Here is a 12,549-nt window from a genome sequence, read left to right as displayed (position 1 = left end):
TACACGACCCGTTATCATGACTCGTAAACGACACAAAAATAACAAGTTTCAGGTCAATACGATAATTGATCGAATCGTTATCAGGACACACGATAAGAATAGGTTTACATGAAGGAGACACGAGGGTAACCAGATTCGACATGTTAAGAAAAAGTTATTTTGGTGATTTTAATTTTCTAAACTACTAAAAAACTTACTATAAAATAAAATAGCCATAGTGTATATGTTTATATTGTATATTAAATATGTATTATTGTATTATTATTCCATATAAATTAAAAAAATTGAAGTTTTATTTCTTTATTTTTATAATATAATATAGGCAAAGAGTGAGATTAAAAAAAATTATAAAACACTTTAAAATGAAAATAGCAAGTAATTAAAAAAAAAAATACCAAACACAATATAAAATTATAATAATTAATTTACAAGTGCGAAAAATGTGAAAAAATATGCAAAATGCTCGTGATCACATCCTCTAGCTTTGAGTCTTGGTACATCATCGTTTGAATTTTTAAAACCATACAAACCCCTCATGAATAGTAATTTTTAAGGAAGTTCAAAATAAATAAAATTCATAATCATTAATGTAGAAGTCTAAAAAATGTGAAAGCATATATAAACATGTAAGGTTCCTCAACCTTGAAACGCAACTCCCTTTGAACATTTGGTATTTTGTAGTAATGTACTAATGTTTTTTCATTAGGCTCTTATTTTGGAATATGTAATACTTGAAAGACGGATGTCTTTTTTTTTTTTTTTTTTTTTTTTTTTTTTTTTCATTTTCATTATTTATTCATTTAAAATATATTTTCTTTAACAAGTAATGGGTCAGCTCATTTTACCTGATAATATTAATGGGTCGGTTATAGGTCGAGTCATATTACCCGTTTACTTTAACGGGTGTTACACGACACGACCCGTTAAGATATTGGGTATATCACGAAAACAACATGAACACAAAAAACACGACACAAATGCCAGGTCCAGTTTTGAGTTAGAAAAGTACCTAGAAGTGCTTTCTAGAAGCTTATTTTTCAAAGTACTTCAAGTGCTTTTTTAAGAAGCACATGAATTTTTATTGAGATTTCCTACATACTTCTAATAGAAAGACTTTTAATAAAAATGCTTATAAACAAAAGTGCTTTATAGAAAAGCATTCCCAAGTACCATTCATCTAAAAGCAAAGGTATAGTCAAAATGTCATAAAGGATAATCTTTGAGGGTTAAAAGAAGTATAATCAACTTTTAAAACTTTAAATTTGATATTCTATATATACAATAACTACGAGTAAACATTAATAAATTTAACAAATTTTGAATTACAATTTATTAACTTCTTTGTAATTCCAATCTTCAGTGTTCCTTTTCCTATTTGAAGATAAGTTTATTCTTCACTTTTTGTTTTTTTTATTTTTATTTTTATTTTTTAAGGACAATGGTAGATTCAATATTCAAAAGCCATTACAAAAGATCCTTACAAAAGCCATTTAAGGATATCAGACCATTCACACACTTGATTACACGAAAGACCAAATCTTGTAAGTCTATGGGTGATAGCATTAGCTTGTTAGTGGGTATGGGTAAAAGTAGCCTTAGAGATTGTTAGAAGTAATGCCTTGATATCTACCACGATTTGTCCAACTAAAGACAAATTAATAGAGGAATCTCTCGACGTTTCCACAATATGAAGCAAATCACTAACAAATTGACTTTTTTGAAAACCTTTATTAACCGCCCAAATCAAGCCTTCTCTGGCTGCTATAGCTTCTACTTGAAGGGGGGGAGGGGGAAGACATCCTCAAAAACAATTGCACTTCACCGTTACAAAGTTACCAGTATCGCCTTGAACCATAATTCCAAATCCAACCACCCTCCGATCATTGTTCCATGAGCCATCAATATTCATCTTGATATATCTAGTAGGTGGGGATAACAATTTGGGAGGTGTTAGCAACTGAGATCTACCCCCAGACTGCACAACATTAGTAGAGACAAACTCATACCATAGATGAATAGCCCTAGCAGCGCATGTGCCTGGTGAATTAGAGCTATCAAGCCATAATTTTTCATTTCTTGCTCCTCACAAAGCCCAACAAATCCTTAGGAATGGGTCGAAGTCGACATGAGAGATCTTTTTAGTGATAACCTCAATCCAAGCCACGAAGGAAAAATGATTAAGGTCCCTCAGCACAACCCTCAAGTGAGAAGTCATCCATGCACATTTTGCATATGGGCAATCCTTCACAATATGAATGGTAGTTTCACCATGGTAATCACACATCACACAAAGATAAATCAGTAGCAATGTAGCATTTGACAAGATTTACTTGAGTGGGATGTAATTGTTATATAGTCTCCAAATGCACACCTTAACCTTTGGGGGAACGTTGGTGTCCCAAATCTTAGACCAAATTCTCGATATGGCATTGAATAAAGATGATGCCTTGTTGTTCGATAGTTGAACCCACGACTGAGCCACATAGTATGCACTCCTAACCGTGAATTTTCCAATTTTTTTCGAAATGCCATATTAGACGATCCAGTGAAGCACAAAGGCTTATAGTCCATTTCTTCATTAGAGAAGAATGATCAAAGCATGTTATGATTCCAAACCCTCTAGTAGGATTGATAAGTTCATTGACTGTTTCCAAATTACAACCCACATGCTTAGATGAGAAAGGTCGAAGAAAAGGAGGGAATTGGAATCCATGGATCATCCTATATTCTAATTGAATTACCACCACCTACCTGCCATCTTGAGCCAAGGCAAATAATATTTCGAGTAGCACATATGCTCTTCCAACAACATGAAGCACTTGATTTGAGTTGTGCTTCTAAGAAAGATCCATTAGGATAGTATTTCGCCTTCAAAATTTCAGCCACAAAGGTATGAGGTTCCGTAATGGGTCTCCATCCTTGCTTGGCGAACATGCCCAAATTGAAGGTATATAAGTTACAAAACCTAAGTACCCCCCTCATTCTTAAGGATGCAAAGCTTTGTCCCAAGAGCACTAATGGAGTTTTTTTCCCCCTTCATTCCCATTCCACCAAAAGGAAGCAATGAGGTTGTTCAAGTCATCACAAAAATGCTTTGGGAGTAAGAAACAACTCATTGTATAATTTGGGATGAAGAGAGCCATAATTTTCACAAGGACTTCATTCCCTGCTGCATTAAGGATCTTACCCTTCCAACTTTTAAGTATTTTCCAAAACCATTCTTTCATATATCCAAAGCAACGACTTCTATTCTTCCCAACCAAAGTTGGCATGCCCAAATAATTTTCATGACGATCAACCAGAATGGTGCCCAGCATTGAAGCTAGCTTATCTTGCTCTTGTTTCTTGATATTCCGACTAAAACACACCTCGCTTTTGGTTAAATTCAATTTTTGTCCAAATGCACATTCATAAAAGGGGAAGACTTCATTACTTTGTATACATTCAGACTCTGCTTGACAAAAAATAAGGCTGTCATCAACGAAGAGCAAATGGTTTACTAAATAAGTCCCATGGTAGATCGAGATACCCTTTATCAGTCTCCCTCTTTCCTTTTCTACAATCAATGCCAACACCCTCTCGGCATATAGGAGGAATGAATATGAAGATCGGGGATCACCCTGCCTCAGGCCTTTGGATGACTTAATCTAAGAACACAAAGTACCATTGATGAGGATCAAATATGATGCCGTGGAGGCACAACCCATCATCAATTCAATCCACTTGCATGAGAACCCCATCATCGTGAGGACTTGATGAAGATAGTCCCCTTAATTCTATTATAGACTTTACTTATATCCAATTTCAAAAACAAGAAGCCATTTTTTCTTCATCTTCGTGAGCATTTTGTGTTTGCGATATAATTTGCGGGATGATCAAATTGAGCCGGTTCACCAACACCTTAGAGGCAATTCTGAAAGTACATTGCAAAAGCTAATAGGCCTCAATTAGGTCATATTTTGTGAATATTGTTTTTTTTTTTTTTTTTTTTCACACGTACACTTGCACTTGTGTGTTAACTACTTTGTGTGTAGTTTGGTTTTTATTTATTTGTACTTTTATTATTATCCTTTGCTTCCGCACTGTGCACATGGCTACGTCACCCTCATGTTATGGGCAGCACGCCCTGATTTCGGTTGGGGTGTGTCAATTTCCATTTTCAAGTAATTAATTAGGAATTGATTTTACATAAGTTATTTAAATAATCCTTGTGGAGAATGACCTTGCATGAGCATATATACTACAACAACCTTGTATTCTTGCAAGTATTTTGTGTGATTTTAACCTTCTTTATGTAGGTACTAAAAATCCTATCAAAATTCTCAGGCCTTCATACCTTAACCGAATAGTATAGGAACCCAATCTTGGATATGGAGTGGAGAAGCTAGTGAGCAGAGGCTTTTGTGCATCAAAATGAACCCTAAATCGTAGGAACCCGCGAAATCCCCTTTTTGTAGAATCCTCGACCTCCAAAACATCACCAATCAGGCTCCAAGCATTCTTCATTGTACAAAAATTTCTTGGCATTCCATGTGCTTAGATCCAGTATATGGCTATATCAGCTTCCATGTCATCAAGTGAATGATAAGAAGGCCACAACTTTATAGAGAAAGTGTAGTCTCTGATGAACCATGAGTTTCCTTTCCAAAATTTTTCCTGGCCACAACTTCTTCCCCCACCAGTGGCGGAGCCAGAAACCCTTCCCAGGAGGGTCTTTTTAGACATATAAAAGAAATTAGACCAAATATAGCAAATAATTAATTGGAGAAAATTTTAAGGTTTCCATTTTTTTTATTAGCATGGAAAATTTATGAAACAATAGTGATGGAGCTTCAAAAATTTTATGAAAAGTATTGATGATTATATCATATGGACAAAACTTTTTTCAAACTTTAATAAAAAAGCAAGATTCGAAGAAAATATAAGGTCATAATTTAAAACTATTATCATGAGACATTAATTTCAATATAATTAATTAACTTTTACTTTAACTTGTATAGAACTTGTCTTATACGAAGAGACTAAAAAAAGAATTAGCTTTTTATATGGTGGAACAAAAGACTTACTATAAAGTATAGTTTTATAAAAACAAAGCAAGAAGTTGTCGACAACAAATTTCGAACCCATGGAACGGTGGAACTATCAAACTGCACAGACCAATGCATCACAAGTTCCTTATTGTCAAACTTAGCAGATAATGTGTAATAATAGTAAAATATCAGGACAGGCCTAGGCCCGCCTTTGCTCTAAGAACCCTCATCACTCCCACTAGATGAATATTGTTTTCAAATCTCTCGTTTAGATCAAGACTGTTATTAGCACTCCAAATTTCTCATTTTACACTCCAAATTTTTTGTATTTCGAAAGAAAAATACACCTGTGAGGAGTGTAGAATGAGAATTTTAGAGTGCCAATAACACTTCCCTATGTTATATACTACTCATAAATATAATTTTACAATTTTTCTTTCATGGTATGTACGCACCACTAAGTGGTTTGAAAAATCAACGATTAAATCTTACATTTTGAGGATTTAACGAACCTTCACAATGGGTACACTTGCATCATTGAATGATACGTAATAGAGCTCGTATTTTTATTTCTAAATATAGAAATTGTTGAGTACACAAGAAATTCATTACAGTGCCAATACCAGTACTCTTAGCAGCCACACTTATTGATTAATTGTTTTTCAATTACAATGACCTTTTATTTATTTTTGAAAAGGGATCAATTGGTGGTTTCGTCATGGTAGTTCACCCTTCTGAGGGCTAAGAAGACTCACATAGGCATTTCAACCTCTCCCTGACCACCAACATAAGATTCACTAGCACCAAGAATCAAATATAAGACGTGTAGCAACCTGTGGTGGTTAATTACGATGACCATTATTGAATCATGGCCTAAGAAAAATTAGATTGTAGAGTAGAAAACACCCTACTTAATGGGATGGAGCATGCAATTTGGTCCAATTTCTTACACCAGCGTAGGCCTTAAGATTAGGATATGGTTTGATAGAAAGGACATGAATCATGAGGTATCATAAGTGCATGATCGAGACATTTAAACACAAGTTAAAAATAATTGTAGATCATCTTGCTAGATTGCTCAAAGATAGGATAAGTCGCGATGATCATGTGCTTTGCTTAGGACTTTCTTTCCTATGGTAACTAGCAGTTTTTATTTAAGTTGATCACTTGTAACGTTTCCTTCTATCAATGAATCTTATGTTTGACCCAAAAATAATGTCACGGACGATTTTTTACCACGGACATTTACCACGGACATCTCGAACCTCGATAGTTTTTCCATGCCCACCACGGGCTTTGGGTCCGTCTCAGCCCCCGCCAATCCAAATCGGATGTCTTCAAATTCAAGAGCTATGTTGTCTTTTAAGGGACATGAGCACATTTAATCATGAATTCTGATTTTGATGGGTATCAAATTGCACATTATATAGTCACTTAGTAGTAAAATCTACTAGTATTTCTCTTTACTTATAAGTAAAAGGTCTTAGGTTCGATTATCGCCAAAGGTGAATTTGAACTTCATCATTACCAGCCCATTGTGAGGCTAAGCCCACTGCTTTCTCTTTTAATGTAGATAATCTCGTTTGTTTAAAAAAAAAAAAATTGCACATTATATCATCACAATATTAAAGCAACCCTTAATTTAGATGATGGAGATTCCTATAGTGAGCCCAGTCATCCTAATTGGATACTTGTTGCTCTGCTGCCACAGAAAGTAAGAAACAAACTCAAAACGACTAAAAAAAAATAAAAATCATTTGACCTTTGAATTAAAAGCAGCAAGTAGAAGCATTAAGGCTTAACCTCAATTGGTTTATAGGACTTACTCTTGCATGTGAGGTTCAAAGTTCGATTCTCTCTCTCTCCAACATGTTCTTTAGAAAATAAATCGTAGCAAGAAGAAAGTGCAAAATATTGTAGATCCAATGCAAGAGATTTTATCTGGTATTCAGGAGTATCGGATACTCCAACCTTCTAATCATCTTTTATTAAAAACTCAAAAACTAAGATTAAAACGTTCGAAATATCTAATACTCAGTAGCACCATTGAGAATAATCTCTATCATCTAAGACAGGCAACAAAAGCTAAAAGGCCGAAAGCCAGGTGCATCGTGGAATAGTTTGTGTACTTTCCACGTTGCATTTACAAATCTCATGACTTGATTCCAAGTATCCTACAAAGACAATTGCCCTAAAAAGAAGCCTTTATAGTGCACTCAAAATATCAACTGAGAATATTGCCGTTTCTTTTTCTGCTTGTCATACCTCATTATTTTCAAAAAAGCCATTTTTTCAAGAATATAAATTATACAATCGTAGTATGAGCAAGATTCTAGGGATTAGAAGGGATGCTAATCAACACAAACTGGATTTAAAAAATGTAAACTAGATGATACTAACACAAATAAGAACTAAAGGGGGTTTTTGGACGAATTTTGCACTGAAACAACTAAATTGCAGAAACAAAGTGAATTTGGACAAAAATTGGGTGAAAGGCTAGTTAGAGGATTTTTCTCCATACATAAAACATATGCATACAAATCGATTTCCAGTTATTATTCCTATAAACCATGAATGACAATGCCCCAAATTAATCGTGAACAACATTAATTAACTCTCAGATTTTTCTAATTTCATTGAATTGGACTCAGCGACACAATCAAATTATTCTTATCAAGTTCCCTATACCATCATGATAGAGATACATATAAAAGATCATTAAGTTCTATGAAAATCATAAGCATTGACAAGACATTCGTAATTATGAAAAGTATGATCCTCCTGCCAGTAATTTACTTAACACAATCATGAATAGTGACTTTTACTACTTGTAACTATAAGTTCATAACGATTAGGTGAAATTTCCTTATATTCTCGCATCAAATCCCTGCATGCAAACTAAGTGTGCACCCTTAATTAACACACAAGAACAAGTTCTTAATAAAATAGATAAGTAAATCGCATTCATGTTTTATGAAACAATAACTAGATGTAATCAATTCATATAAAACATATGTTCATGACTTCGAATTCACCTCTAGCTAAAAAGGAATTTAGTTACACATGTTCGTCATAACTAAATAAAAACAATCTAATTTAAACATTGAAACTAAAATTAAGGACAGAAAAAACCCAGAAAAGCTCCAGCAATGGCAGATTTGGCACCCCCTTTCCTAGATGGCAGATTTGGCTCCTCCTCTCCTCCCAAGGCTGCGGCACACCTCTATTTCTCTCTATTTTTTTGTCTTTTTTTTTTCCCCCTGAAAGCTGGGGCAATAACTTGTATTTATAGGGCTAGGGCACGACCTACTTTGTGGTGGAAGAGGATTGAGTTGTTTGCAGTGTTTTAGGACTCCTTAAATCAGATTAGAAGTGGTTGAATGTGATAAGGAATCCCCCTTGCAGCTGGAGATAAGGTAAGATACAATAAGGATAGGATAGAATTACATAACGTTTGTTAAGGATAAGGTTGGATAAGATAAGATTGAATAAGGTTTCCTTTTAATTTCTAATTCCTTGTCTTCCAAGCCTCAATCCTAATTCTTCCAGATTGTAGCACATTCCTAGCCTCATTTGACCACCAAAAACGTCCATACCAAGTGCTCCCCACGCATGCTATCCAATCCAAGTCCAAAACTGCTCCAAATTGCTCCATTTTGCCCTTTTTTGTCACCTTTGCCAATTGGACCTACAATAATACGAAAATAACTTAAATTACCAAAATAAATGGAAATTAACTAAATAAATGCAAAGAAATAAGATAACAAAATCGCATAAATATGCTCCTATCAGTGCACTGAAAGATCAACTGAGAATATTGCCGTTTCTTTTTCTGCTTGTCTTACCTCATTATTTTCAAAAAAGCCATTTTTTCAAGAATATGAATAATGAGGAATGATCTATAAAAAGAACTTGACTGCCCAAAAAGCACTTGTGGGCCAAAAGAGTTGTGGATATTAGCAATAATAGGTGAGACACCAGTTGAATTTGCACTTGCAATTTGTCCTCAAAAGTTAGTCACTGGGACATGGATGGGTGTAAGTATGTGTGAAGATGCTCCAAGTTGGCATAGGATTGGAATTAGACAACATACCATTTGCTCAGTCTTTGCCTTTTTTGGTTCTCATTTGCTCGTCCCCTTATGGTTATAAACCCCAATCTTTATATAATGCATCTATAGCCTTTAATAGGAATACTAATAGCCGTTTAGTATTAAAGTCGGGTGATATTATTTTTTACCTTGCAAGTGAAAGATTGTATGTTCAAATATTGTTATTAGCGAATTCGAACCAATTTATGTTCAACTCATAATGTAATAATATCGTTGTATTTTAAAAATAAAATAAAATTAGGAGTTCTCATGTATTTTTGTACAGCCTTCCTAAGTGGATTCTGCTCCACTGCTCGTGGGGCGATATAAGTGGTGTCATTGTATTGATTGGTTTGTAACTATATATTGACTTGTTGCACCCTTATATTGTGAATTAAAAAAAAGGCAAAAAATTTAGACTCTAGACGTAAGTATGTAGTCGATACTTGATTATAAAACGGTCAATACGAGGACACTATCTTTGAAACGAGTGGGATACAAGCTATGAAGTTGCTAGATATATATGTGTGTGTTATAGAGTGGAAGCAGCATTGAACAGACAAAAATTGGACTATCCTAGATTGATATTATTTTTTACAATTGTTGTGCCTCTGGAAAAGTACAAATTCCATTTCAGCTGCATTAGTAATTTTCATATTCAGAAAATATAAATGAATAAAAAAGAACACAATGGGTACAATTCTTGGCACCAAAGTACACTTTTCCATTTACACGGTTAAATTTCACTAGTACTTTTTTTTTAAAGCACTACTAATAAGTAACATTACTACCACCATCACCACAATCCCACCCCCCTCTCCCCTCCCTCCTTCCCCCCTTCCCCCTTTGTTAATGATTCTCTCTTCTACAATGTGCTACCGCAAGTCAATTGTGTGAATCGAATTTAATACATTTTCATTACAAGTAAAAAAAGAATATATACCACCTGATGGTAGTATTAGTTGCAAATTTGATTTGAAATCTCCAATGATGTAAAGGAATGGAAATTGCGCATAACATAAAGTTTTGCAACTTGAACAGTTTTCAAATAACCTATTTCAACAACCCAACTGTCTAATAAATTAATAATCTTATTTGAGGAATCCTCATTAGAGACTGAAGAGGTAAATTACCAAACCCCTAATTTGTCCAATCCATTAATGTAAAACATCTAATTGAATTAGATGTTTCTCCACATTTTTGGTTATACGGATCGATCCTATCCTTGAGTTATATACTTTAACCTGTTGAGGGGTCTAGCAATTGTAAGATTATGAGCATGAATATGGAACTAACTACGGTGTTTAAGATTGATATGAAAAGTCCTAATCTATAAGCTATTATGTATTAGTATTTCTGCAGGAAAAGTACATTGAGGTTCTGCATAAACCTTGTGGGATTGGAACTCAGTACCAGAATTAGTTTGGGACTGGTGTTTCGGTATTAGTAGTTAAGTCTGAATCCTAAACCTATTCTGATAGGGAATGGTTAAGGGAGTACTATATAAATCTTGAGCCACTGCCCTTACAAGAAGACGTTCATTAAGATTTCAAGTCCTATTGATTGAGAGAGCTATTGTGTCTTGTTAAAGGGTAGAAGGTTTCAAGTTCATCTTGTTGCAATGGTATCATCATCTAGAGCAAGTTCTGCAGGTCAGTTTCATGCTTATAAATTTACAATTTTCTTATCTTGGCTTTGGAGAATTGTGATTCAATTGATTGAATCTTTATCCTTGTAAAGTTATTCTTACAACAATCTCATAAAAGGATCATTTTAACTAGAGGCAAAGTTTTTGACCTAGCCTTGATGTTCAGTGATATTGTTTTTGAGGTAGTACATATAAGCCTCGTTTGTTAGAGAAAATTGTCTTGAGTATGACTATTTACCATATTGAAGACATTTTGAAGAAAGAAATGAATGCCAACTCTCCCGTTAAACAAACAAAGCCATAAGAGCAAAAAACGCATTTTCTCCCTCTCTAATAGTTTCTCTCTCTAGAAATCTAGATCTAAACCGCTCATCCAACTTCAACTTTTAGTTGCCACCCTTTGCTCTTGCTCAGGGTAGGTGACAACCTGCTACTTCCTCCTTTTTCTAGTCTCATTCTTCCCTCGTCCTCCCCTTATTCTCTCCTTCCTTCCTTTGCCTTTTTCTTCTTTTGCTTCTCCATTTCTTCCTCTACTCCATCCCCCCCCCCTACATCTATCTCTTCCTTTCCTTTTTCTAGTCTCTTTCTTTTGTTTTATTCCCAATTCTTTCTAAGTTTATCTCAGTTTTCCATGAGTTGGGTCTCAACTATCCCTTGAGCTTGTCTTAGATCTGGACTTCATGCCCCTTATTCGGCATCTTTTGCCAACTTTTACTGCTTTCTATCTTTTAACTTTCTGTCTTCCCTCCTCCTTAGCCATGATACTACATTCTCATCCCTCTATGTGCTCGGAACGGCGGGTTTCAATCAAGAATGGGATACCAAATATAAATATACTTTCCTCATTTATTCCCCACCCCCCAAACTGCATACATATGTCGTATCCCCATCGAGGCCTAGTGTTGGATATTTTACATAGCCCTTTAACATCACCCTCTACCCGTATGATACTTTGTTTGTGTATATTTGCAGGGGCTCATGAAGGAGAATTAGATCTAATGTCTACTTTCTCGGTTTGGAGTTTGGCTTCCTCCGAGGATGTGATGGCAATAGTGACATGGTATTTGCTACTAGAGATTAGAGGTTTTTATTGTCTGTTTTTTGTTGCCTTCAGGCCTAAGCTTATGTGGACCTCCCGTCGTATCTTGAGTTGTTACTCTTATTTTGCTTGGGCTTTTTACTTTTCCTGTAGTTGTTTACCTAGTCTTTTTTGGGCCTTCTATTAGTTTTTATATTAATGAAAGTTGACTTTGTGATAAAAAAAAAAAAAAAAAAAACCGAAGCCATAAGGTTGTTGTAGCCTATTTTATTTGACTAAGGGGAGAGGGCCGGTGGCAAGGGAAATTAGAGGAGACATGTGTTTGTAAAATCATAGGGGAATGTATGTGTGTTATTCCCTCCTACGTAGTACCTTTATTTATAGTAATAAGAGGGAGAAGAAATCCTTCATCCCTAAGGAATACATATGTATATAGGAAATAATAACAAGAATAAAATCTTATATAGGATTTACACAATCACACTTAAACTAGGAATGTTTACAACACTCCCCCTTAAGTGTGTAAATACTCAAGGTAGATTTAGAATCATGCAAAAGTTGAGGAAGTTGACTTGTTGGCACTGGTTATGGGAACAATGCTATTCTCAATAAGGTAGGAACTTGCATAAGTAAGTAAGTCTCACTAAAAAAAACCTAAGGCTATTGCAAAAACCCAAGTAGGGACAAAATCCAGTCTAAGGAAAAATGTGTGAGTAATGCAAAGTCAAAAGAAATGTCTACA

This window comes from Pyrus communis, chromosome 16, assembly GCF_041283825.1.
Source record: "Pyrus communis isolate YQ-2024b chromosome 16, ASM4128382v1, whole genome shotgun sequence".
NCBI lineage: Eukaryota > Viridiplantae > Streptophyta > Magnoliopsida > Rosales > Rosaceae > Pyrus > Pyrus communis.
Note: the sequence above shows the minus strand (reverse complement) of the source record.